Here is a 27,653-nt window from a genome sequence, read left to right on the forward strand (position 1 = left end):
CAAACTTTCCCAGACTGACATATGGCCCTTTCTAAAGCTTTTAGTTTTGCTGCACTGAGTTGGGTTGTCCTGGTGATTTTGTGGAAGGAGTATTGGAGTGGGAGTCAAGAGACCTGGGTTCTAGTCCTGGATTTGGTAGTGACTTATTCTGTGACCTTGGACAAGTCATTTTTACAACTACTGGCTTCTGTTTCCCCACTTGTAAAATGTAGTTCTCTGATGTTTATTAAAGGAAAATTTGAGTAAATTTTGGAGGATGTAGCCTAGAAATCTAGTGGAGGAAATAGGATTTTGAGCTACTGTTTTCTATTGATATCCACGACTCAGAAATCCTGGAAAATGGGAGCAGACATAAATCATGGGACAGCTAGGTCTATCCCAGTGGACAGAATGCCGGGCCGGAGTCAGGAGGACCTGAGTTCAATTCCAGCCTCAGACACTTACTAGCTGTCTAACCTTGGGCAAGTCACTTAACCCTATGTGTCTTAGTTTCCTCGTCTATAAAATGAGCTGATGAAGGAAATGGCAAACCACTCCAGTATCTCTGCCAAGAAAACCCTAAAAGGGGTCACGATGAGTTGGACATCGGGGAACAACAACTAATAGATCATTCTAGAAAGGGCAAAGAAGACAGAAGAGGGACTGTGTATAGTCAGCTCAATGAATTCCCTGAGGGGGAAGTGGTCATTGGCCCCTCTGAGAGAACGAATAGGGAGGAGTTAGACAAGTACCACACCAAAGCCTGTGAGAAGGGAGAAGGAATGGAGTGGAGGCTGAAATCTGGCAAGGGGTATAACTGCGGGAGGGAATGAAAGCAAAACTGGACCAAAAGGGGGCGGGGGGGGGGAATCGGGGGGAGAGAGAAAAGAGCAGTGAGATATCTGATGTAAAGACCCTTGTACTGGGAGTTAGGTGACCCCGAGTTCTAGTATCTTATTGTGTCACTAAATAACTTTGTAAGCCTGGGAAAGTGACATTCTCTTTGGGCCTCAATTTCCTCTTCTGTAAAATAAGGAAGTTGGACCAGATCAAAGGTACTTAACTTGGAGCCCATGAACTTGAGGAGGTGGGTGTGGATAGATTTCCAAGAGACAGTGAACTTGGCCAAAAAAATTACATCTTTATTTTCGCTAAACTTTGGATTCTTTTGTAATCCCATGGATTTCATGCATTTATGATTCTGAGAAGGGCTTTACCCGACTGGAAAGGGGGTAAGAACCTCAGGACCAGACGATTTCTAAGGCTCCTTCCAACTCTGAGAGTTTATGAATCGGAGGATGGAGAGGCTAAAGGGGTCTGCAGTGAACTGGGCAGGAGGGACACATCGAAGCCATGGGCTCACCAGCAGGGTTGGGAGCCTTCAGCCGCCAGAGGAAGGGGCTGGGCAGGGAAGGGAAAGGGGCGGAGAGCGAGACTAGGCGGGACGGAACAGGACGGGAAAGGACGGGACCGGGCTGCAGCTCTCCAGGAGCCCGGCCAGGAGGCGGGGAGAAGCCGGAAGCCTCTCTAACTGCGCTGCCCGCCCCGGTCAGCTCAGACCCGCCCCCTCGCCTGCCCCGGCGAACTCAGACCTCCCGGCTCGGCTCGTCAGGCGGTGGTAAGTGCGGGGCTCCTCGAACCAAGACTATGGCGGGTGGGGGTAAGGAGGACCGAGAACTCGTCTTGGTGGGTTTCGAGGCACGAGATGGGGATCCAGGGAGGGGCAGAGAGTGTGAGTGGCCACCTTCAGACTGGTCCTGGACCGGAGCCTGGACCGAGAAGAGGGGGCGGCTCCCGCGGGGCTCCGGCTGGCCCGGGGCCCCGCCGCCGCCTTTCTTTTCTCGGCACCTTCTCTCTAGTTGTCTCCTTCTCCAGGATCTGGTTACCAGGAGTTGACTCTATGTTAGCGTCGGGTTTCGTTTAAAAAAGAAATCCGGGAGACCTCGGGGCATACCCCGGTGGTTTCTCCCTCCTCAGTGTTCTGGTTTCAGACATACTCAGGACCAAGGGCTGTAAGTCTCTGGGTGGGCAGAATTTGGGCCGAGTCCTTCCTCCCACGATGGCTCAGCTAAGGAAGGCAGGCATCTTTCCTCCTCCCAGGGCAGTCCTTCTGGATCAGTTAAAGGGGAGACAAAAAAACACGACCCACGCCTCCTCCGGCACTTTGGGTGATTCGTGGTGACCTGCCCCGGGGCAGCTTCAGCTGGTACGGGACTTTCTCATTCCTTGGGTTTTTTGGTTGCCCTGTCCACAGAGGAAGTTCGGACCAGCTTAAATGCCAACAGGTTGGTGCCGCGTTGGACCACCCCATTTTGGATCTGATGGAGAACAGCCAAAGGGAGGGAACTTGCTTCTAGAATATGGACTGACAATCCCCCCCATCCTCCCCACCCCTCCTCCCCCTTCCCCCACGCCCGTGAGATTCGGTCTGGGGAATGGAACGGAACGGAAAGGACAGGGTCTAGCAGCTTTGGACTGACCAGGATGGGGAAGTAGGTAACTAAAGGAAGAGGTAGTTACTGGCCGGGGAGTTAGGGATTGGAGTCGAGGTGTAGCAGATACGCAGTGGTTGGGGCAGGATGAATGTTGAGAACGAGATTGGTAGCTGTGTTGCTGCTTGCCAGAGCGATTGGGCCAGACTATTTGCGAAGGCATGTAAAGTCACTGGTCCAGTTTGCAATAACTGGAGGAGGTTTCTATTTTTATTTCCCAGGGGAGTCCAGTGATTTGAGTGAGGTCAGAGACTTAGAGGCAGAGCCAGAAGGAAGACTCAAGCTATGCGTTTAAAGTTAGAAAAAAACTACTGTGGCAGCCTACAGATCCCAAAGAAGGACGCACGACTCTGTTAGCAAACACTTTGTGAAGACTTTTATGCAGGCTGGCTCGGTCATTCAAATACGAGGAGGAATAAGGCAGATTTTCACTTTTTGTCGACATCATTAACCAGTGATGAACACATTACTATTTCCCCTTGTTTGAACCTCCAGTCGGGAAGACCTGAGTTCAAATGTAGCCTCAGACACGCCCTAAATGTGTGACCCTGGGCAAGTCACTTAACCACTCTCTGCCTCAGTTTTCTCATCTGAAAAATGGGGCTAATAACACCTACCTCCCAGGGATTTTGTGAGGATCAAATGAAATAATATTTGTAAAGTACTTTCCAAATCTTAAGGCTCTATAAAAATGATATTATTATAACATTATTACTAAATATGTAGTTCTTAGCTCCTGAAGTGAGAAGTTGGAAGTATTCACACTCCTGAAATAAAAGCGTGTTGAAGATCTGCTTTTTGTACATTCACCTTAATTATTGACTTCTTTCAGCCCCTTACAGGTTTCCTGTTTCCACATATACACTAAAATGTTAATTTGTTCTATCATAATCTAGAGCAAGTGGGATGGCCCTGTATCCAAGCCTGTATGATCCTGGGCAAATCACTTAACCTCTCTGCTTTCTCTGGGCACCTCCTCCTAACCACCATTGTCCAACAAGTTTTCTCAGAAGGAATTCCATATATCATCAAGGTGCAGTCCCTATACCTTTATAAGGAAAGAGAGAAAGGAAGCAAATAATTTATTAAGCACCTATTGTGTACCAGACACTATACTAAACACTTTCCAAATATTATCTCATTATAACATAATGATTTCTTTCAGACCTGGGATTTTTACTCTGGTGTCCAAGAATTTAAAATTTTTGGATAACAGTTTTAAGTATGATTGATTTCCTACGTATTCCTGTGTATTTCATCTTATGTATTTAAATACATGCTGAGAAGGGCTCCGTACTTTGACTTAACCAGATTGCCAAAGTTGTCCATGATATACACAAAAAAGTTTAAGAACTCCTGATTTAGCATGTCTGGTCCAATGGAATTTGTAAGAATTAGATACTGGGAAACTTACTCAAAAGAGATCCAGGTTCATTGTAAAAATAAGTGTGCAAACATGTGGGTTTTGGTCTCAGTTTAAAACGACAACTATTTCTCATTAAGCCTGTGCTGAAGTTGGTTTTCTTTTAGGCTATCGGGTTATTTATACTTTGCCACTGCATGTTTTTTTAATGGGATTGAGTTCATTTACCTTTTAAAATTATTACCGGGAAATTCAAGGTTCCTTGAAGTCATCTAGACCTTCTAAAGTTAGTGGTTTCTTTGCAAAAATGTTGCCAGGAAGATTCAGCTGCTAACCTTCATAGGTAGATAGATTTCATTCAGGGCAGCTGAGTTTATGTTCTTTCACTTGAAACTTGAAACTAAAGTTTTGCCTGAATTATATCAACTGTAAAAATCCCCTGAGACACGTTACTGAAAAGTAATGGCTTGCTTTTAGATTGTGGTAAAACTACTTCATCTTTCATAGTCCCTGCCTCCCACCCCCTACCCCCAACCCTCCTCATTTTGTGCCAAGTTGCTTTTCTTGAGAGTTGGCAGTTTTGAATTATTATTTCCTAGGCATGCATAATTAGTAAAACACTGACTCCATTGGGATGGAAGATGACAACATAGAGTACAATTAATAGCTTTAATCCAAACATTTAAGATAAATATTAAGTTTTCATTTTATTATATGGCTTCCATTTCCTAGCCCCGCAATTTTTGAGCAAGTCACTAAACTATCGAGGGACTCAGTTTCCTTATCTGTAAAATGAGGGAGGCCATAAACATTTATATAATTCCTACTATGTGCCAGACACTGCGTTAAATTTTGGTACATGCTATTCTTATTTTACATCTGAGGACATTGAGGCAAATAGAAATTAAGTGACTTGCCCATTGAAGTCAGATTTGATCTCAAATCTTCCTGACTCCGGGACCAGTGCAAGTGTACTGGCCACTTTGCCGACAACAGTCTCTGGGGGATTTATAGGATTTAAATTTGGTAGTGGAGAGGTTGTGTGTGTGTGTGTGTGTGTGTGTGTGTGTGTGTGTGTGACTGCCCAGGTTGGAAGTTGAGCTATAGTGTGGCATATTGAAGAGGGGGCCAGGGACCTGATATGAATCTTATCTCTTGATTTGTACTGGTTGACTAAGAATTCCCCAGTATAAAACCTTTGCTTACAGCTGCAGGTGTGGGATTTAACGGATGGGGCAGAGAGTTTGCCTGCCTGCCCTCCCTCCCTTTCTTGTTCTGTCCCCTCCTGGTGTCAGAGAGGGCTGAAATTTCCCAAAGCTGGGTGCTTGGACACCAATAGAATGAATAATCAGTGAACACTAGAGTCAATAACCAGTGAACATCCTTGAGACTTAGCCAAATCACCTTCAGGCCTTGAGTGTTCTTGGGTTTCCTATACTGGGAATCTACGATTTGTGGATTGTGACTATAAGAGGCGAGGAGGGACCTAGGAAAGAGGATTGGGAGGATTTGATGAGTTGAGCTTGGGACTCTGAAGACTTGGATTCAAATCCTAGCTTTCACACCATCCAATGGAAGTTCAGATTGGTTAAGCCCAAGGTCATGTAAGTACTGCCTACATGATAAATAGCAGGGATAGGATCAACAGAATTATTGAAATGCCATCTCAGGTGTCCAAGATAAGATAGAATTACAGGTCTGATAGCTGGACCTGTAAGGGACCTAAGAGGAAGAAGCAAGAATTTCCTGGCCAGGAATTTCTTAAACCTTTGCCCCAAGCGGTTGCTAATCCTTTGCTTAAAGGCCCATGGGGATGGGGGAGGGGAGCCAATTACTTTTGGTTAGGGGCTCAAAATGAATGTAAATAACAATTGTTTCTGTTTTGGCCAAAAACTCTGAGGGTCTTCCCTTCCCAGATCTATTTTATTTTGTTTTTAAAGAGGGCATTTTTGGCCTCATTTTTTATTAAGCCTTAATCATTGAATGGGCTCTGCCTCAGTCAGACTGTGAGACCTGTTAAAGACCTTAGCTTGAAAAGGCCAAGGTCCCCCACTGCATCCTGGGCCATCTCTAGTTGTCCTGATCCATATCCAGCCACTGGACCCAGCTGGCTCTGGAGGAGAAAGTGAGGCTGGTGACTTTGCACAGGACTCCCTCAATTTAAATCCAATTCAATTGCATGTCATGGCATCACTTCCCTGATGTCGTGATCCTCTCTGAGAAACGAAGGACAAACAGCAGGAGTCTACAAGCATTTATACAATGTGTCAGACACTGTGCTCAATTATGGGACAAGTGAAAAGACATTTCCTAATCTCAAGGAGTATATGTTCTAATGGAGAGAAGTATCACATAAGAGGAATCTTAAAAGGGATAGAGATAAAAGTACTCCCATGGTGGAGTCTGGAGATTCAGGGAGGAGGCCTGGAGGAATGAAGATATGGATGGTGGAATGAATTTTCTCTTTCCACAACATAACCTTTCATGTACTTTATGTTGATACCCAACCTGTCTTTCCAGATTGATCCCTTCACAAACCACTTGACAGCCAAACCAGTCTCCTTTCTGTCACCATATCTTTGTATGGACTGTCCCCCATGCCTGGAACAATCCCTTTCCTCACTTGAGGTTTTTGGAATAAAATTCAGGATCCAATTGATGGCTCCTTTCCTTGTCATCCTGATTTCAATGTTCTTTCCCACTTAAAATTATGTTTTATTTACTTTGTGTATATTTCCCCTAGTAGAAAGAGAAAGCTCCCTGACATGTAGTAGGTACTTAATAATGCTTTTTGTTGTTAATATTGAAGTTGGAATTCAAATTCACTTTCCTGACTCTAAGTCCTATATGACTTTATTCATTAGGCATTTCTTGATCACCTGTTGTGTGATCGACACTCCCCTACCTAGACTTGAGAGACATAAAAGACATATTTCTGCCCTTGGGGAACTTACAGTCTAGTTAGAGAAAAAGGAAGTTAGAGCTTAAATACAGTAAAAGGCAGAGAGTGATATAATAGTTCAAATTAAATGGAATTCTGAGAACAAAAATTAAGGGAACATTTTTCTTGAGATCAGGCCTGTCAAGTAAGGTTTCTTGGAGAAGATGGATGAGTCTTGGTCTGGGCTGATGAATTTGGAAGGTATTCCAGAGGGGACGAAATCAAGATGGCAGAGAGAGAAGGAGCATTTTTGCTTAGTTCATCCAGCATACTTCCTCCTCAACCACCTAGAAAATGCACCACCCCAAATTGTGATAAAGAAAACCAAGAAAAAGTCACAGTGAAAATGTCTTGCAAAAGAAGAGAGCAGCATTAGCAAATGTCAGAAACAAACAAGATTACGGAACTTGAGAGACCAATCTGGTTGCAACAGATAAGCAAAGCATGGTTTCCTTTTAAGTTTATTTTCAAGTAATTCAAAGTGCTTTCCCTGCCCCTGCTTATCTTTTCTCTTTTATCTTAAAATTAGTAGGAATCAGTGTATCTCCACATAGTGTATAGAGCTTTTTGGCCTAGCTGCCTGGGAGCTAGAGTTTTGCTTCATTTGATTCTAAGAAGATAGAGTATTATTGCTATACTGATTGAAAAGATGATTCTGTACTGGCCCCCTGTAATAATAATTGGAGACTCCAAACTGTGACTCCTGTGTAATACAAGAGGCAAAAATGGGACAGGTGGCTGGCTCTCTGTATTAGTGGTAAGCCATCTTCCTGACTTTGAAATTTTGTATTTAGTTATTTGGAGAAGCCTGGAAAAGAGACCATTCAGCATCGGGCTTTGTATATTAGAGGTACTTAAGAAATATTTGAATCTGGGTGGTGAGGTGGCCCAGTGCATAGAGCAAATGAACTTGGAGTCAGAAAGATCTGAGTGCAAATCTAATCTATGACACTTAACAGGCTGTGTGACCCTGGGCAAGTCATTAAACCTTTTTCAGCTTCAATTTCTTCATTTCTGATATGAGGATGTTGGTCTCTAAGGGTCCTTCCAGCTCTAAATTTTATGAGTTGAACTGGCAGTACCTAGTTTTGATTTTGAATTGTTGGGTGGTTTCTGGTTTTAAGATATATATATATATATATATATATATATATATATATATATATATATATATATATATATATATGTATATATATGTATATGTATATATATACATACATACATATATATATTTATTTATTTTTACTGTTTTTGGAAAGAGCAATAAGTTGGATTAAATTAGTCTTTGGCTGAAGATTGTTTAAGTAGAATGATTTAGATGCCATAGGAATGAATTCCATGGGTAGAGAGGAAAGGAAGCAAAAAAGATATTTATGAATTCCACTTTGGGAGAAATTTTATGACAATTTCCTTCTTCAATGTCTGGCAGATGAAGAGTTAACTCCCTAAGCATTATGAATGTAATAACAGATTTGTAGGATACCTTATGGTTCTCTTGAGGCTGTTTACATTAGTACTCTTTTAAGGGAAGAAGCTTTACATATTTTTACATATACTTATTTGCTTATTTACATTTATTTAAACTATTTACATATTTTCTCAAGTAGGAACAATTGTGGAAATATTTTTATTCCTTTTGGTTTATAGACTACAAGCTAATTATTTTTTTTTTCAAAGCTGCAAAATCCCAAAGAACGTATATCCTAAATGAGTTTAGGTTCAGTATTTTGGTTTCTATAACCCAACTATTGAGTTCCGTCTGTTGGTACATACATCTTGGGCAAGTGTTGCAGATGCAGAATAAGTAGTACTAAGAATTGGAGAAGGAGGAGGAGGAAAGTTGGCTAAATCTTATTCGGAAAATGGAATGGTTGTTTTTTGTTTTAAACAGTCCTGACTTGTTGCCTGCCATCAAATCCCATCTTTTTAGCACTGACATTCCACTGGTCATGTAATATGGCCATAAATCATATAATACCATTGCTTTGATGACTTAAAGGAACCAACCATTATCTGTGAAGAAGAAAAATTGTGGGTGATTTGTCCCTGTTGGTTAGCTTTTGATGAAAACCCTCATATTGACAGTAACAAACAAATGGACTTCCAGAATCCCTAAATCATTTATTAGAGACCTTAAAAGATATGTGTATGAAGATGTACATATGCAACCAAAGAACTCATTTGTTAGGCACACTTACTATATTCCAGGCCCTGTTCTGGGAACTGAGGATACACAGAAAAAAAAAAATCAAACAATTCTTGCCCTCAGTGAGCTTCCACATATACATATATCTTGAGTACTATTCATATATGAGTGATTTTGTACATGTATTTTTTCATATGCACATGAATATAGCACACGTGTTCATTCAATGGTCTTGACTCAAAGAAATAAAGGCAATGTTGGGGTGGATAGAGAAGTCACCTCAAGTCAGTTTGAAGTCTGTTTCAAGTCGGTTTCAAGTCTGAGTTTGAATCCTGTCTTTGACACATACTGGATTTGTTTGTGTCTGCTAGCTGTTGCAGTGGATAGAATTCTGGGCCTTGAGTCAAAAAGTCCTGGGTTTAAAACCAGCTTCAGACACTAGCTAGGCAAGTCACTGAACTTTGATTTTCCTTAGTTTCCTCTTCTGGAAAACAGAGATAATAATAGCACCTACCTTCCAAATTTAGATGATCAAATGAGAAAGTAATTGTAAAGTGATTTGCAAGCCTTAAAAGTGCTATGTTAAAGCTTGCTGTTATTGACTCATTTCAGTGACATCCAACTCTCTGTGACCCCATTTGAGGTTTCCTTGGAGTGGTTTGCCATTTCCTTTTCCAGCTCATTTTACAGATGAGGAAACTGAGGCCAGCAGGGTTAAGTGATTTGCCCAGGGCCACACAGCTAGTGTCTGAGGCTGGATTTGAACTCATGAAGAGAAGAGCCTTCTTGATTCCAAGCCCAACGCTCTATCTACCTAGCTGCTAGGTATTGCTATAAGTGTTATTTGTGGTCCTGGAAAAATCATTCAGCCTTTCAATGCCTCTAAGACTGTGAAATGATATTCCTCACCAGGAGCTCTATATATCAATAAACTCATAGATACATAGTTCTTTCATCCCATACACGTATACAAGTACAACTTCCATGTACATATATATGTCTGTGTGTGATATATAACTTCCATGTTAATTCTACCCTGCTAGTGGTATTAGAAAACTCACTAAATACACTAAAAACTCACTAAATACACCGCTCATGTGGCATCATAGGATAGATGCACGGTGTCAGCTTGTTGACTTGCCTATGTTGGTGGTCTCCTGTCTGATGATCATCTGAGGTTCCTCTGCAACCATTTCCTTACACCCCAGGGGCACAGCCATATTTGTGTCAGATGGGATTCAAAGCCTAATGTTTTGAAGAACAGTAGAGACTCTTGGGGGGGTGGTGCAGCAAGGTGGCTTGGTGTCAAGAAGATCTGAGTTTAAATCTGGCCTCAGACCCTTGCTAGCTGTGTGACTTACCCCTGTTTGCCTCAGTTTCCTCATCTGTAAAATTGAGCTGGAGAAGGAAATGGCAAACCACTCCAGTATCTTTACCAAGAAAACCCCAAATGGGGTCATGAAGAGTCAGACATGACTAAAACAACTGAACAACAACAAAGGGTCTTCTGGCTGAATGGATTCACTGGGCTGTTGTGGAGCTGAGTTCTTTTAGTCCTCTTGGAAGCCACCATGTACCAAACTGATCTCTTCAAACGAGCTTTGCTCATTTGTTGACATAGTTCTTGCCCTGCTCATGAAATACCCTTATCAGGGCAGCAAAGGTCACTCATTTGAGCGAACTCCCAGAAATAAGCCCCAGCCAAACAAGTTGAGTGGTAGGGATGTCTGTGAGTGGGGTTCCCCTGCTGAAAAATGTTGAATGTTACAAACGGAACAGCAATAAAATTTGGGTAGACCTTCAGTGGTGTATCACTAACCTCTTTGGTTTGCTCAACACAAAATTCAAAGAGCTTTGGGAAGGTGGGTATGAATAGCCTGCAACATATTACCTACAATGGTGGAAAAGGAGGCAAGTTGGGTCATGGGCCTCTAGCTAACTGGACAGATACCTTGTGGAAGATTTATGGAAAGATGTAGACAAGAATTATATAGGATGAGAAAGGCACAGATATGCTGTCCTCTGCACTGATGAGATAAAATAATCCCTTTTGGAGAGATAGTTCATGGAGGAAATAAACTTTTATTCAGCACCCCCTTACATGCCAGGCACCGGGCTGAGTGCTTTTACAGATATTACCTTATTTGATCCTCAAACCTACCCTGTGAAGGAGGTGTTATTATTACCGTCTCCATTTTACAGTTGAGGAAACAGGCTGCCAGTGGTCAAGTGACTTGCTTAGAATCACACAGCTAGTACATGTCTGGGGCCAGATTTGAACTTGGGGTTTCCAGGCTTGGGGAACCTGCGGCCTCGAGGCCACATGTGGCCCACTAGGTCCTCAAGTGCGGCCCTTTGACTGAATCCAAACTGAAGAGCAGTTTGGATTCAGTCAAAGGGCTGCACTTGAGGACCTAGAGAGTCACATGTGGCCTCGAGGCCGAAGGTTCCCCACCCCTGGACTCTGTTCACTGCTATACCTACCTACCCAAAGAGAACTGAAGTCACTTTTATAGGATCAATGTTATACAGTTATAAAATGTATAGTAAAATTTAATGTGGCTAAAAATCATTGTTTATAGACAGAAAAGTATTCGTGTTGGCAGTTTTTAATTGTGTCAAGAAGATTGAACTGAAATATATGCTGGTAATATTGTTGGTAGATGGGGCAGTGCTATTAATTTGGTTCATGGTACACTTTCCGTCAAAAGCTATTATTTCATATGGAAACAATGATTTGTGGTAATGTGGTTTGATGAGAAATTGCCCACTCTGATTTATCCAGGATATCTTTAGATACTCAATGGAGGTATTTTTCCATTACCCAAATTGTTGTAGGTTATAGTTACTGTGTATTAAAATCTAACATTCAGACTATTGTAACTTGATCTCTGATCTGTGGGAAGTATCAGACTTGGAAATGACCCTTAATTTGGACTTTGGATTTTCTCAAATATTCCACTATGCATTTTGGTTTTATTTTTACATAGTTATAATTGAAGAAGCAGTAGGGTAAATGGGATCTTTAAGAGGTGGAAGTCAGATAAATTATTCTAGCTGCTTTTTCCTTATAGAGATGGATACTCTAAGCAGTCCTCCTTTGGTTGTAACTTCCTTCCGGAGGATACTTGTTCAGGAAACTACTTGTAACGGTTCTAGAATTGAAATGTACCTCAGAGGTCATCTATACTAACACCCCCCATCTCCTTGACTTTATAAATATGGAAACAGGGCCAGAGAGGTTAAGCGATTTGCTTAAGGTCACATAGGGAGCTGGGAGCAGGGATTTGAACAAAGGTCCTTTGATTTCGTATCCAGTAAGTCCTCTTTCAACAACGTGACACTGGTATCATACAGAAGTCAAATTCCATTACGATGAGCCACCATTACAAAATCTCTGGATGACTAAAATTTCTAGGCAGTGCTTCCTCTGTTAAAGAATGAAGTCAATATAACAAAATCTCATTTCAACTAGAGAATGTGAATAGTCTTTGAGTTCCTTGAATAGGATCTGACTTTTAATACATGCGGTATTGAAGAAGCTTGATAAACTGGGAAATAAAGCCTAATAAACACATTTTAAAGAGTAGAGCTAAGTAGTAGATTTTTTTTGGTGGGGGGGGAGCTTTACCTCATTTAGCCACCTTAGTTTTCTAGACTTCATTCTTTTCAAGGGCTTAATGGACTTTCTATTATAGTGACTCAATTTCCTTAAGGAATTAAAGTATGCCTTACAGAACTTTAGAACTGGAAGGGACCCAAGAGATCATTGAGTTCAACTTCTTAATTACGGGCGTTGCTGTCGCTTCTCAATGACTCTACCTACCTTCTTCCACATTAAATTATCATAACAAGGAAGTGGTAGCTAGGTAAAACCAACTGCTGGCTATGTCTGACAATATGTGCCACATTCCACCTCTCTGTAAACAGGAGTGAGGGATGCTTCACCCTCAGTTCTTTGAAGTAAAAATAGGTGACTGGATTACTCAGAGTTCTGATCTTATTTCAGTGTTGGTTTTTTTTTTCCTTCACATTTTCTGTGGTCATTGTAAATTATTCTGGCTTGGCGTGCTTCATTCTGCATCAATTCATGTAAGTCCTCCCAAGTTTCTCTGAATTCTTTATATTTATCATTTCTAACAGGGCGAATAATCTACTGTTATATTCATATCCTAGTTTGACTGATCATTCCCAAAATTATGGTTGCTCTTTATTTCTATTTTTTCCTCTACCACAAAGAATGCTGTTATAAGTTATATTTTCATATGGGTGGGACCTTTCCTTGTTTTTGACTTCCTTTGCAAACCTTTCATTTTAGAGATAAGGAAACTTCTGAAGCAAATTTTCTGTGGTATAGCATTTACTGACCAACTCATTAATAGTCTTTTGCCCTTATGTGCCTCATTGGTGAGGAACGTGACAATTAGTATTTTCCGTTTTAGTTTCTCAAAATTGATCTTTTAAGATTTAGGTTGGAGTTAAAAAGCTACTTTATATCCTCTCTTATGTGATATGCTTCCATGTACATTGGTTAGTCTAGAGAACAAATATATACATAAATGGATATTCATTTTGAAAGATTTAATTACAATTACCACCAGGAACTTAAAATAATATATATGACTACAGGAATTACTATCCCAGATTGTAAATTTTTGAGGGGAGGGAAAGCAGAAGGGGATTGTTTTTTAAACTGAAAAGCTAGCATGCTTTCTCCTCTGAAAATCTCTGACATTTTTTTCAGCTTAATCATCTTTGAAGCTTCTTCTCCTCTTCCTCTGTCTCTCTGTCTCTGTCTCTCTTTCCCCCTCTCTCCCTCCTTCCTCCCTCCCTCTCTCTGTCTCTCTGTCTCTCTCTGTCTCTCTCTGTCTCTCTCTCTCTCTCTCTCTCTCTCTCCCTCCCTCCATCCCTCTCTCTCACTCTCTCTTTCTCTCTCTCTCTCTCTCCTCTTCTCCCCCCACCTCTCTGTCTCTCTTTCTCTGTCTCTGTGCCTCTCTGCTTTAGCAGGAATTCATTTATAAAACTGCCACCAAAAATATGATAAAGATTTCACACAAGTCCAAAGAATCAGCCTGATGTGATGGAAAGGGCCTCTGGATTTGGAGTCAGAGAGAATGGGTTATTAGTTCAGCACTGCTCACTTACTATTTGGGCAAGTCACTTGACTTTGTTAGGTCTCAGCATCCTCATCTATAAAATTTTTGAGTAGAAGGCCTCTAATGTCCCTTCCAGCTCTAAATTTTTGACCTATGATAGCATTTTTTGAGATCATTACTATGTGTCAAACAACAGAAAAGAAGTCCCTGCCCTGGAGGAAACAATAAAAATTATTTGAAGGCAGAAAATGTCCTATGAGACACTTATAAAACAATATAATATATAACCAAAGGCTTGATTACTCAGTGAAAACTTGAAGGGATAAAGAAATTAGATTGGATAGATCAAAGAGTAAGTAAGCAGTAATGTTTAGTACAATTTAGAGCTAACAGCTTCGATCCTTCTATTCAAATTGCTATATATAAATATTGCCCACAATGGATGCCAGCCTTTTACATTTTTTAATTAAAAAAAATCAGTTGATGATTTTTATCTTCGTGATTCAGTTGTATCTGAGTCGTTGTGACCCCATTTGAGGTTTTATTGGCAAAGATAATGGAGTGGTTTGCCATTTCCTTCTCCAGATCATTTTACAGATGGGGAACTGAGGCAAACAGGGTTAAGTAGCTTGTCCAGGGTCACACAGCTAATGAGTCTCTGTGGCCAGATTTGAACTCAGGAAGATGACTCTTCCTGATTCTAAGCCTAGTGCTCTATCCACTTCAACACTTAGCTGCCCAATCCTAGCTTCCCCTTGTGATAAAGAAAGCAAATAAGCAAAAGCGTGTAACCCAGAAATCTTGTCTGATAGTGTTCGGTAGTCTTTCCTAGTTGTTCCTATGAGGGAGGTGGTATGTTTCTTTTTCCTTTCTTTAGTACCTTCAGTGTTTTTAAAATTTTGATCTTTTCATTTATTTCTACCCACCTCTCCAAGATTGTGAATTCAGTAATAACTGAACTCTTAGTAACTGATGATGCAGTAATATTTACATCTTAGTTACTGGCTGCTGAACCTATGAAGAACATAATGGAGAACAAGGAAATAAAGAAAAAAAACCACTGAACTGCCCTAGCAGATGATATAAAGTCCAAGGACTAAAAGCTCCTGTGTTTAAGTCCTAGGATGGCCTCTAAGGCTTCCATGAGGAATCTATTTCCTCTTATTTTTTTGTACAATTCTAAAATTCTGATTAACTGATCTCCAGACTCACAGCAGGTAAGAGAGGGAAAGGTAGGATAGTATTCACAATAAAGAGAATGAGAGGACCATGAAGGAGAACCATGCAAAAACTACAAAAAGCCCAAGATTACAACCTGTTTACAGATAAGTAATTGCAGGGCATATGCCAGATAAACATACTTGGATGACACTAACATCCGGGAGAATTTGAAAAGTCTCTTGAAAGAATAGCTGGAGCTGAGTTTTGAAGGGGAGCTAAGGTATTCCAAAAGATATAGATGAGGTAGAAAAGCATTCCAGACCTAGGAGGAGATTGTCTGTGCAAAGGCAAAAAAGAGGGAAGTAGAATGTCATGTACAGGAAATAGATAGCAACTAGGGCTAATTTCACTGGAGGGTATAGTGGGTGAGATGAGTAATGTATAATCATCCTGAAAAGAGAGACTGGAGCCAGATTTTGAAGGGCTTTAATTGCCAAACATAGGAGCACATGTTTTATCCTAGAGGCTGTGAGCCACTGGAGGTTTTTGAGTGGGAGAGTGTCTTGGTTATGTAGGTACTTTCACAATATCATTTTGGCAGCTGGGTGGAAGATGAGTTGGAGAGAAGGTAAACAAGGCAAAGAGACCAAACTGGAAGCTATTGTGGAAGACAAGATAAGTGGTGAAAATGGCCTGGAATAGGGTGGTTGTGGTGTAAGTCAACATATACCAGAGATGTAGAGAAGGCGGAATTCACAAGACTTGGCAACTGATAGATATAGATATCATGGGGTGATGGACAGTGACAGAGAATGAAGAATCAAAGATGGATTCTAGGTTATCAACAGGTTATGCAAGTCCTGAGTATTTTAGTGCTGTCTTTCTGTTTATTATTTCCAATTTACCTAGTTATTTGCATATTGGTTTTCCCCCTAAGACTTTGAAGGCTTTGAGAGCTAGGCATGTCTTTGGCCTTTGAATTTCACATGTGTAGTACAGTATATGACATGTAGTAGGCACTTAATATATTTTTATTGACTGACTATTCAACCTTGGTAATTGTAAGAATGATAGTACCCTTTATAGAAATAGGAATGTTGTTTGGGGGCAGCTGGGTGGTGCAGTGAGTACAGCACTGGCCCTGGAGTCAGGAGACCTGAGTTCAAATACCTGGAGTCAGGAGGACCTGAGTTTAAATCTAGCTTCAGACACTTGACACACTTATTAGCTGTGTGACCTTAGGAAGTCACTTAAGCCCAATTGCCTTGCCTTCCTCCCTCCAAAAAAAAAAAGAAAAGAAAAGAAAAAAAAAGAAATAGGAATGTTGGGTGGGAGGTGGGTTTAAAGGGAAGAAGATGAGTTTTGTTGTGGATATGTTGAGTTTGAGATGCCTGTGGGACATCAGTGGATATATCCAGCAGGCAGAGTTGGGGACTGGACTGGACCTCAGTCTTTTTAGATAACTCTCCTTTTCCTTTAATCAGAATTATTTCCTTTTATGTCTTTAGAATTTAATTCTTGAGCTTATCTCTCCTGGGCTGACTTCCTCTGTATTCTTGGGGTCCACTCTATCCTTCTGAACCCTTTGAAACTGGTTCTTCTTAAACCCAGAGTGCTTGTCAAACTATTCCTGGCTTTCCTCTTCTTTGTTTTTTTAAAAAATATTCTTTCTTATTTTCACTTCCAAATCACCTCCCTCCTCCCTCCCTCTTCCTTACCCACTGAGAAGTCATGAGAAACAAAACCCATTAGAAATGTGCACGGTCATGCAACATAATTTCCTGCATTAGCTATGTTTTAAAAAAAAAAAGAAAAGAGAAGAAAATATGCTTCAATCTGCAATCTTCAGGCCATCAGCTCACTATCTAGATATAGAGCCTCTCTTCCATTTTATAGGATAACTGTACAGCTTGAAGGGAACCCTGTTGGAGATTATTTAATCTCCTTCATTTTATTCATTTCCAAAGGTTTAAGTGATCTGTCAAAGGTCAAATTAGTAGTGTCAGAGCTGATATTTGAACTCAGGTTCTATACCTTGCTTCTTTAACTTGGACTGATAGAGTGAGCATTCCTTTCCCCACCCCTCCCTAAGCTTCTCATAAATTTTACTCTAGCAACTGATACAGAGTAAAATTACCCTTCATTAGTTCTGCCACCTTTTGAAAGAGGAAATCGTTATTAAGATAAGTCAATAAAGTATTAGTGGCTCCCCTTTGAGTAGGCAGAGTCCTCTAATCAATAATTAAACAACTGCCATCACCACCTTATTGTGTCTCTGTGACAACCTGTCAGGAATTTTGTAGAAAATATTTGTGTTTAGGTGCAGACAGATGATCCTTCCAAACCTGAAGCCCATCAAATAGTTTGTTTAAAAAAAAATTGGCCAGGGGCAAGGGTGGACCCTTGATTTTTGTCTTAAGCTTCCGGAATGTAACCTCCCTCTACCCATCTAGACTGATAAGTCCTAGTTCATTTACAAATTCAAAGAGTTGCCTTGGGCTGTGAGAGAATATCAGTCAACAGGTATTATGAGCACTTACTATGTGCCTGGCACCCTGTAAGGGGCTTGTGGTCAGAGAATCAGTATGTGTGAGTGGAAGGTGGGAGGCAGGACCTGAACCCAGATTTTTCTGACTTCTAGGCTGCCTCTTGAAGGAGTTGTTAGTACCTTCCAAATCACTATGTATTTATTATATCTATGTCTGGATTTTTCTTATGTGAAGTAAGGTTTGTTTTGTTTTGTTTTGTTTTTGTTTTGATTAATTGATCTTAAATGGGGTAACCATTGAGTTTTCTGGAAATCTCAGTTACCTAGAACAACCATTTTGTTTCTAGATCTAGATCTGCCAACTTTTCTGTTTTGTTTCCATATAAATTTTGAGCCACCTGGGGAAGATGCCTTTGGACTCAAGCCTATTCTAATTTTGATAAGTGTTTACCCTGACTTAGAACTGTTAGGGTGGTTTTCTCATGTGGGTGGTATCTTCCTGGTACTCTGGAATCTTAAGATGTACACCTTATTTTCAGACACTGCACTGGCATTCTTGGCAAGAGCAGTTAACAGTTTTGGTGGTATTTATTAAGGTATTCTTTGGCTCCTGGTTCCTTAAATGGAAGACTTGAGCAGAGTCCCAAATGGATGAATGACCATTTTCCCACTTAAATCCGATTTCCTTTTCCCGTCTCCATCATATGACTCTACCCAAGCTAGCCAATCTTATTTGTCCCAATTCCTTGACACCTACTCTATCTTTTTTTTTTTAAGTGGGTCTGTCTTCTTGACTTTTGGCATATTTCATGCTGTTCTACCATTTTCTTTCTTGCCTTTGTCTTTGATTTAAGACAGCTAAATGGCAAGGCCAGAGCACTGGCCCTGGAGTCAGGAAGACCTATGTTTGCATATGGCCCCAGATATTTACCAACTGTGTGGTAACTTAACCTCCACAAGCCTCAGTTTCCTCATCTGTAAAATGGGGATAGTAATAGTACCCATATCCCAGAATTGTTGTGAGGACCAAATGAGATATTCGTAAAGATTTTGCAAACCTTAAAGCACTATGTAAATGCTAGTTGCTAATATCATCATCATCATTATAAAATGGCTATTTAGTGTGACAGAAAAGAAACTAATTTGAAGTTTTAATTTTTATTGTCATATTTTATTTCTATATCATCTTCATTTCAGAATGTAGCCTTCCCTCCATTTCTGTCTAGCAAGAACATCCCTCATAACAGAGAATGTAAATGAGGGGGAAAAATTCAGTTTACAAAACTAACCAAGGCGCGTAGGCTCCAGTTTGCAATTTCCTAATCTGTAAAATGCCGGGTTTTGGAGTAGGTGTCTTCTAAGATCCTTTCCAGCTGTAAGTCTATAACCCTATGGTTACTATAGGCTGATAGTATAAGCAATATTCTACATCCATAGGCCCCCATTGGAGTTCATTTTGGCCATATTTGTTTCTCTTGAAAGTTATATTTTTAAACTATCTTTGATAGAGAAGTTGTCCCTCTAAGGTCCTCAGAACATAATGAAGGTGTCACACTGGAGTGCTCTGCTTGCTGCCTATTCGGGGTTGAGGTTCTCTTGAATAGTTCTTAGGGGCTATGGTCATGTACTTTGTACACTGGCCAGACCCTTTGTGTACTGACCAGACCCTTGCGTACTGGCCATCTCCTGTCTTCCTCATGCTTTTGCCCATATTTTCACCAAAAAGATGTTTGAGGTGCGTAGTGGTGGAGGGAGAATCATGCTATTTGCTTCTGGAAGGAGAATGGTAAGTGCCCATGGAAGTTTATTGGTATTTTATAGCGTGCACCTGTAAGTGAAAATTTCTTAAATGCAAATGACATTTTTTTGACTAGATGAGCCCCATGTTTCCTCTTTTCTGCCATGAATTATCAAGGTTTAATAATTATTGTTTTGTATACCAAATGTAAACAACATTTATTAAGTGCTTACAATGAGCCACGCTTTGGCACAAAGACAAAAGTGAAGCAGTCCTTATCCTAGAGGTGTTTACATTGTAATGAGAGAGACCACATGTATGTGTGAATATATATGGAGTCCATACAAGATGAGTGAGAGTAATTTAGGGAGAGAAGGCTTGGAAGCTGGGGGAATTAGGGAAAGCTGCAATAAAAGGTGATATGGGCTGAGTTTTGAAAGAACCAGGGATTCTAAGATGTGGAGGAGATGTGGAGGGACTGTATTCCATGTAAGGCAGAATGATGGTGGAATCAGAAGACCTGGCTTCAAAACCCAGTCCTTCCACCTAGTATCAATAGGACCTTGATCAAGCCACTTAACTTCTATGAAACTAAGTATCTTCATCTATAAAACAAGGGGTTTAGGCTCATAGTTTCAGCCAAGGGGAGGAATTTTGTTATTTTTTTTTTTAGAGAAACAAAATTGAGTTTTCTTTTCTCCCCTCCCATTTATTGGGGGTAGAAATAGGTAGAGTGTTACAAACAAAAAAGACAAAATTGAGGGATGGATAAAATAGATTTAACAGGCACTACCCAGACCATTCAGCAAAAACCAAAAATGACCAGCTCTTGAGGTTCTGGGACATTGTGATTTGTATCTTTTTTCTCTCTCTTCATTTTTTGTACTCCTCTGCATTTCCTGGCTTCTTCTTCTTCTTCTTCTTTTTTTTGGTTATTTCCTCCCTAACATAGTCTAGACTTTTTATCTCCAGGCAGGATATCCTAGAATGAAGCATTTAGAGATATCATTCTTGCTGTGGAATCTTGTAGAAAATTAATGAAGCCAGTTCTGGGGGCAGAAAGACCTGTGCACCTATTGAAATTCTGGAGCTGATTTAGTGACAATGTTCTGGCATTGAACATATAAATCCTTATAGTTGAAATGTTTCTGCAACCTGACCAAGACGTTGTAGGAGAGCAACATAGTTAACTGTTTGCCAAGTGCTTTTCATTATCAATCAGCAAGTATTTATTTATTAAGCCCCTACTATGGGCCAGTCACTGTGAATATAAAATCAAAAAACTGGTCCTCCCCTTAAGAAACTTACGTTGTATCAAGTGAAGCAACAGTTACACATGTAAGAAAATACAAACTGCATACAAAGTAAATACAAAGTAATTCTGGGGAATAGGAGGAAGGAAAGAAGTGCCTACTATGTGCCAGACACTGTGCTAAACATTTTACAAATATTATCTGATTGATCCTCATGACAACCCTGCAAGGTCAGTGCTTTTGTTTTTTTAATCCCCATTTTACAGTTGAGGAAATTGAGGCAGACAGCAGTTAAAGAACTTGCCCACGGCCAAACATTTAGTGTCAGAGGCTGAATTTGAACTCAAGTCTTATTAACTCCCGGCCCTATGATCTGTCAATTGCTCCACTAGCACTTGCGATGATTTGGAAAGATTTCATACAACAATCTAACATACATCACACACACACACACACACACACACACACACACGCATGCACGAGCGCACACATGCACACACACACAGAGCCAGGTGGCTCAGTGGGTAGTGTGTCAGGCCCGGAGTCAGGAAGACTCAACTTCCTGACTTCAAATCTGGCCTCAGACACTTACTAGCTATGTGACCCTGGGCAAGTCACTTAGCCTAGTTTGCCGTAGAAAAGGAAATGGCAAACCACTCCAGTATCTGTGCCAAGAAAACCCCAAATGGGTTTATGAAGAGTTGCACAAGACTGGAAACAACCAAACAAGAACAAAAACACATGCTCCCATGTTAGGTCTTAAGTTAGATTAGTTCTCTCTTTTACTTCCTCTGATTACCGCATCTTGACAGTCATCACGGCACCTCTTCCCCATTCGATTTCACTTAGTCTAGCCTTTTATCAATGATACAACCATTGTTAGCTTGAATGCTTCTAGTCCCAGAATGGAGGACATTTCCTTTTAACTTGAGGTTTTGCCTCTTTTCACGTCAGACCTATGGGAAGTGTTAGCATGATCTAATTTATGACCATCAAAACTTACAAACAAGTGAATTAGGGAGTAAAAATCTGTACTTCCAAAGGACTTTTTTCTTAAAGGGATTTACCACAGTATCCACTCCAAAGTATAGCTATTCTGTTTATCAAGACTCACAGGCCAAGTGGACTGACTGGGCTGCCATCTTCTACTAAGGGACAGGGCCCAACAGAATAAGTCCTGGGGAGTCTGACCTCTAAATGAGGGGACCCAATCAGGTTCTCCTGCAATTATGCTTTGGCTCCTTATACCTCCTGACTATTTTTTCTTTATCCTGAACTTGGAGCTTAAGATCATAGCTTTAGAACCAGGAGGGGCCATCTAGTCTAGCTTTTCTTCATTTTAGAGATGAGGAATTAAGTACCAGAGAGTTTACATGACCTCCCTGAGGTCACAGAAATAGGTAAGTAGAAGGGCCTGGAGGTTTCAAAATGAGTCAGACCATTGATATTTTTGAGGTTTTTGTGTTTTCCCATTAACTTCTCCCTTGTAGGTGGAGTGTTTAGAAGGCATTAGAGATTACTAACTAGATGGTGTTTCTCCAGGTTTGCAAATTTTTCTCTTTTGGCCAAGAAATCCAAAAGCTGAGTTGAGCTTGGGTTTCTGTCATTTTGGAAATGCCAACCTGATTCTGCAATCACTCATTTATTGAGTGTTGGAATGAGAATGTGTTAATAGTCATCGACAAGCATTATAGCACAAAATAGAATTTCTTTCTCCAGAAGAGTATTAGGGGTAAAGGAATAAACATTTATGTAGTTCCTGCTATGCGCCAGCAACTATGCTAAGTGCTTTTACAAGGACTATCTCTTTTGATTCTCCTAACAATGCTGAGAGGTAGGTGCTATGATTAATCTCCATATTACAGATGAGGAAACTAAGGTTGAGTGACTTGGTCAGGGTCCACATGTAGTAATTGTCTGAGGCTCAATTTGAGCTTAGGTCCTCCTGACTCACGGTTTAGCACTCTGTCCATTGGGCCACCAGCTCATGACCTATTAGTCACCCAGTGTCAGCCTCTCTTTGCTTCCCCTTTCCATCTGCCATGTTTCATTTTACACTTGTAAGCACCTGAGTCCTGACACATGGCCACCTTCTGTGATCTGTAAGAGCTTGATTTCCATTTACTAGAGAAGAGTGAGTCACCCAGAATTACCTAGCCTTCAATGATAAAGTTATTTGGAATAGAGATTGAGCACATCTGCCTTTCTTCAGTAGAAAGGTGGTTTTAAGAGAGGCTCTCTGGAACATTTTGAGGGAGACGAAGAGAAAGCTGTGAAATAGTTTAAAGAAGGAGTTTACATTGATCACTCTTCATTCCTCTTTCATTTTGAGGGCAAAGGCAAAAAAAAAATGGAGTTTCCAACTCGCTGCTAAAGTTCTCCACCTGCTTTGGAGGTGTGTGGAGAAGTCAACAGCTTCTTTTTTTGTTTAGGGAAAATAGAGAGCAACTTAGAATGAGTAAGGTGAAAAGCAGCTGGGGTGAGGTTGGGAAAGTGGTTATGAGCTAGATCTTCTTAGCTCCTCCTCCAGTCAGTGTCAAATCACCCATCTGCCCCGGCAAGGACAAAATTAGTTCTCACAGAGAAGATAATTCTGACCGTAGTGATGTTTTAGAGAACAGATTTTGATTTTTAGTTAAAGGATTCATTAAAAACTTAACATTGAACACCTGTCCAACTAATTGGGTACATTGGAGAAATTGCTGGATTTAGCATTAGAGGACCAGGGTTCAAATCCCAGCTCTGCCTGAGTATCCTTCTGTGGGATACTCTATGGGGCCTCAGTTTCCTTACTTGTAAGATGAGAGGTTTAAGTTCCAAGACTTTGAAATTTTAATTCAATATAAGCCTACTTAAACTTGCTTAGTAGATATTTACATTTAAATTAATTGTAGGACATCAAATACCTTAACAGCTTTTCAGTGAAGCCCTGGAAAGAGTAATCAGAATTCTTTGTTCATTTATTCTCATTTTACTTTTAACCTAATTTTGGTCTTACTATGTAGTCCCTCCTTTTCAAAACCAATGGTTCTTCCCATGTTCCACACATATAAAAAATATATCCTTTAATTAGTGTCTATAACTATAACGTAAAAACCATATTATTGTTTGTAGTTCTGCCTCATTTTGAGAGTCCCCAGACTTAAAAAGAAATATTTTGATAATGTAAATTTGCCTTCTTGTTTTGAGAGTCCCTAGACTTAATTTTTTTTTGATAACTGTATTTTGATATAATTGGTTTGCTTTGAAATACTATGTACTTTATTTCACACAATTTAAAACATTATTCTGAAAAGCGATGCATCAGAGAAGTCTGTCACACGCAAAAAAAGTTAAGACCCCCTGTTTTATGCTTGTAGTTGGCATCTACTTTGTTCTTCTGTTTCTTTTTTACTTTTATTTCATAAAGGTCCTTCCAGATTTTTTTGTATTCTTCATAATTTAATTGCTTTATGGCATTCAATTACATAAACATGCCACAATTTGTTTAAACATTGCCGCGCAGGTGGACATTTAGAGTACCTCTATTTTTTGGTAGTGGTGCTATAAAAATATTTGAATAGATAGCCCTTTTAAATTACTTATATGCTTCCAGGGTATGTTCTAAACAATGGAATTAATGGATATGCAAGGAGTACTTCACATGACACAAGGGAAAATTCATAAATAAACATGGCAGTTGTAAATGCAAGAGAATTTTAACATAGGAAGTAACCTTAGAGATCATCAAATCTAACTTTACACTGATTTCAGAGCTTTTGTAACACAACAGAATTGATAGACTGGTAGGTCATGTAAATTATTCCAAATATATAATATGACAGCATTTTGGCAAAAAACAAAACAAAACATTTGATAGTGTCTCTTTCTATCCTTCTGGCAAGATGGCATGGTAGAGGTTGTAATGGTACTGTATGGAGTATGGAATGATGGAGTGTAGTAGCAATTTAGATTTGAAGATCTTTCCCATCCATTAATAGGCCATGTGACCTGCTTATGTCATAGGAAGCCTAAGACACATGTGGTGGGAGGAGCTTCCTGACAGGAAAAGGAGGTTATGTCACAGGAAATGCAAAGAGAGAGAGACAGAGAGAGAGAGAGAGAGAGAGAGTAAGAGAGAGTTATGGCCACTAATGGCTGCCCTTGTGATTTTTAGAACTGAACAGGCTGACTTAGCTGTACTGTGAGTTTGTTTTGGGAAAGACCCCAGCAGGGGGTTGGAGAAGTGTTGGGATGGCAAGGCTCCAGGCTGTTATATAGTGTTTTAAGTTCCTTGCTGTTGTGATAAAGTGGGCTGACTGGCTGTGGGAGCTGAACATTTGGTTACGGGATATGATTTTCTGGTGTCTGAATAAATATTATGTTTCTTTTACCTTTATGGAGAGTCTCTCATACCTTGCAATACAGAACTACATAGGCATATTCACAATTATCTTTGATGTTGTGTTTATTGCCTTACTGATACATGGAGTTTTTATGGTCTGGTTTTCATCTCATTTCATATCATTTCATTGGTGGAAGTTGTTTGGTACATCAGCCTAGTGGATTCAGGACTGACTGAACAATTCCATCAGAGCAGGGACAGCTGAGTTGAATCAAATCAACAAACATTTGTTAAGTGCCTATTATATATATATCAGCACTTTGCTAAGCCCTGGAGATACAAAGAAAGGCCAAAACAGCCCTTATTCTCGAGGAGCTCATAGTTTAATGGGCAAGACTACATGCAAACAATTATGTACTGAGAGGATATTTACAGGGTAAATTGGAAATAATCTCAGAAGGAAGGCATTAAAATTATAGAGGACTGAAAAAGCCTTCTTGTAGGAAGTAGGAATTTAGCTGTTACTGTTGTTTCTCCTTCATTCTCAAAGGGGACCATGACAGTAGGTAGGAGACACCATGACATGCAAGTGTAATTAGATTTAAGTGAAGGAGGGCTGTGCAGAGTCACCAACCTCACTTTCTCCTCTACAGACATCTGAGTCCAGTGGCCAGATACAGATCACAGCAACTGGTGATAGCCCAGGATGCAGTGGGGAACCATGGCCTTTTCAAGCTAAAGTCTTTAACAAGTCTCAATATGACTGAGGCAACACCCAAGTGGGGCACAAAAGGTGACCTAGTAGAGGTTGGCGGGGGACCTATTGTTGGCTAATCAATGAGAGTCAGAGTGATTTGGGGTTAAGGCTTTCTTTCTTTCTTTCTTTGTTAATTTATTTATTTTTAGTTTTTAACACTCACTTCCACAAGTTTTAAATTTTCTTCCCCTGCCTCTCCCCTCCTTTCCCAAGATGGCCTGCAATCTGACATAGGCTCTATATACAAATTCCTGTTAAACATATTTTCATATTAGTCATGTTGTATAGAAGAATTATAATAAATGAGAGGAACCATGAGAAAGAAACAAAACAAAACAAAAAAAGAAAATATCCTGCTTTGCTCTGCATTCAGACTCCATAGTTCTTTCTCTGGATGTGGATGACATTTTCCATCCTGAGTCTTTTGGAATTGTTTTAGGGAAAGGCTTTCTTTCTTAAAGACCAGGAATTTAGCTAGAACTTGAAGGAAGCCAGAAAAGACAGGAGAGAGAGAATTCCCAGCATAGGAACTAGTTAAAGTACCTAGAGTTGGGAGATGGAGTGTTTTGTTCCTGGAGTAGCAGGGAGGCCAGTGTCATTGGATTGCAGAGTGTGTGGGAAGGGAAGGGTGACAAGTGGGTAGGCTAAGATAGTAAGAAGAGTGGAAACTAATAGATGAATATTAACCTGGAAAGAATTCCTTATACAGTTTTCATATGACAAGGTTTAAAATCTATGTTTTGCCTTCCTCTGGGAATATTCTAATTTGTTTGTCACATCTCAGATGTAAAAATGTCTTCCATTTGTAGAGTGTTCACATCTCAGATGTAAAAATGTCTTCCATTTGTAGAGTGTTCCCAAAGTCCTAGTATAGTTTTAGGTTATTAAATTATTAATTAATTAAAACTGCTCTAAGACTTTGGGACACTTTGTACTTTTCCCAAGACAGCCTTTGAGGATAGGTAGTATCTCATTATCTCTGTTTTACTGATTAGGAGACTGGGACTGGGCTGGTATTTGAACCCAGTCTTCTGATTTTAAGCCTGGGGCACTTCATCATGTTGTCTCTCAACAGCGCTTCAGATGTGGTCCCACAAGGCTGAGAGTACAGTTAGATTATCTGAGATATTAGTGAAAAAATAGTGATGATGTGATTTCTTATCTGTGCATAAGTAAGTCAGAGGTTGATTCATGCCCTTATATACTTTTAAAAATGTATTATAAATCTAGTAACCCTTAACAAACTCAAATAATAACTAAAAAAAAAAGATTACCTATTGTAAATTTTGTCATGCCTTCGTACTATGAAGAAGCACTGCAAATAACAGTATCTTTTTTACATTCTAGTTATAGACACTAATCAGGGGATATATTGGATGTATGTGTGGCATGTGAGAAGAACCACTGGCCTTGAAAAAGAGGGACTAGTAGGGACAGCTAGATGGCGAAGTGAATAGAGCCCTGGAGTCGAGAGGACCTAAGTTCAAATCTGGCCTCAGACACTTGACACTTAAAAGCTGTGTGACCTTGGGCAAGTCACTTAACCCAGATTGCCTTGCCTCCCTCCTCCAAAAAAAAAAAAGAGGGACTAGATACCACAAAGCTAGGAATTTGATTTTTGGCATGTCAATCCACTGGAATGTAACTGAACTTAGAAATACAGTTTGTTAACTGTCTCACCTCTTTACACCCCAAAATCTGTTAAAAGAGGAGCATAGCTGTCAGAAGGCACACACATTTGACTCCATAGTAAAGGAGTAAAGTCACCTTCAGGCCATATATTATCGATCTAGGATTATGTATAGTATTAAGACTACTGATTTACAAATTTGTATTCACTAGGCATCTTCAATTTTTCCTGGGTTGTAGTAGCAAGCAGATTAGAAGCTGTTCAATGTGGGCATGATGGGAAGGA

General features: G+C 40.1%; 1 protein-coding gene across 1 annotated transcript in view; it reads left to right on the forward strand.

Annotated features, from left to right (window-relative positions):
- The first annotated feature begins 1,418 nt into the window (after window positions 1–1,418).
- LITAF (lipopolysaccharide induced TNF factor) overlaps window positions 1,419–27,653 on the forward strand; it is a 45,082-nt gene continuing 18,847 nt past the window's right edge. The window contains exon 1 of the mRNA XM_036738633.1: window positions 1,419–1,597. The gene's annotated coding sequence lies outside the window, so the exon portion shown is untranslated. The remainder of the gene's footprint in view (window positions 1,598–27,653) is intronic.

Source organism: Trichosurus vulpecula, chromosome 9 (genome assembly GCF_011100635.1).
Source record: "Trichosurus vulpecula isolate mTriVul1 chromosome 9, mTriVul1.pri, whole genome shotgun sequence".
Classification (NCBI taxonomy): Eukaryota; Metazoa; Chordata; class Mammalia; order Diprotodontia; family Phalangeridae; genus Trichosurus; species Trichosurus vulpecula.